General features: G+C 43.8%; 1 protein-coding gene across 1 annotated transcript in view; it reads right to left on the bottom strand.

The window, feature by feature from the left end:
• Positions 1 to 1,327, bottom strand: part of LOC104536253 (lethal(3)malignant brain tumor-like protein 3) — a gene marked incomplete at its 3' end in the record, with an annotated part of 22,764 nt that overhangs the window by 20,511 nt on the left and 926 nt on the right. The window lies entirely within an intron of this gene.

Here is a 1,327-nt window from a genome sequence, read left to right as displayed (position 1 = left end):
GGAAGAGAAACAGCTCATTTCAAAGAAACGGTGATTTTAAGCAGACTAAGTTTTCTGCAGCAGGCTGTCAGGTTTAGACAGGTTTATTGCTTTCCTGAATGCCAAAAGAGCAACAGCACAACGGAGCTGATCCCAGGGGATCCCTGCCATGGCTGGTACGGAGAGCTCAGCATCCTGAGATCTCCAGAGCTCCACAGGCCACCACAAGCAGATCACCATCCTAAGCATCACCAGAGCTCCATGTGCCATTAAACAGCAGAGCTCACATGAAGCAGAGCTCGCAGCTGGAGGTGGAGAAGGGGACCAATGTAATCTGTCCCAACAGATTCATCCCTGGGGCAGAGATGCTCCTGCATACAAAAGAACAGCTCTGATTCAGCCCAAACCAGTGAAAACAGCTGGCTGTTATCTCCTCCTTTAATAACTTGATGGCGTACCTGCACATGGACTGGTGACCCCAGAGAGCACCAGTCTGTGTTAGAAAAACAACAGCTCTCTGTACTAACAGCCTCCGATCTGATGCTGAGGACTGGCTGATCCATGGAGCCCACCTCCCTCCAGTTTCATCCCAAGACTCTTCAAAACAATAACTCTCAATCTGTCCTTCATGAGAGTTTTTTAAAGGGAATTAAGGAAAAAAATCTATTTAATTGTGCATGCAAGAACTGAAATACAACAGGAACAGATGGAAAAAAAATTAAGCAGCAAAGACAAAGATGTGTTTGGCATTTCTGCAGGGAAGAAAAAAAAGTGTTTGGCATCTTAAGAATGAAGTGGCTTCCTGTGCAAGCAGTTCTCATGTTCCAGCTAAACATTTCTACCACACTTACTAACACAGTGCTCTTGTACTTGATCACCTAATAGAAAATAATACAATATTTTGGTGTCCCTCAGTCTAATAAATAACACGGTGCACTGTTGGTTCTCTACTATTACAAGGAATCAATACAAATGAAGCTGTTTCTGCAAAGGAACGTTACTGCTGGTTGAGAGAAACCCTGTGGCAATACAATGCTAAGCTCTTTTAAGAAGCAGAAATACAATTACTTTGATTAAATACAGTTAAATACAGTTAGGCCACTGCACAATAATCATCCAAAAGACCTCCTACAAAGTCACTGGATCCAATCCCACACATTTTATGGGTGTAAACCCCTGATGTCAAAACACTCCAAGCACGCAAGTTCATCCATGTTCTCTCAACATTTGCCGGCAGGATCATTTTCCTGGTAGCCCAAGAGAGGTCTGGCAGCCCCTGTACAAGACCGTCCTGCACAAACTTTTCACTTGAAACTGACTTTTACCCCCCAAAAGAGATTCAGAACTT

The sequence above is a fragment of the Mesitornis unicolor genome, unplaced genomic scaffold (genome assembly GCF_000695765.1).
Source record: "Mesitornis unicolor isolate BGI_N332 unplaced genomic scaffold, ASM69576v1 scaffold31632, whole genome shotgun sequence".
Lineage (NCBI taxonomy): Eukaryota > Metazoa > Chordata > Aves > Mesitornithiformes > Mesitornithidae > Mesitornis > Mesitornis unicolor.
The sequence above is the reverse complement of the archived record's forward strand: the minus strand, read 5'-3'. Positions and strand labels throughout refer to the sequence as shown.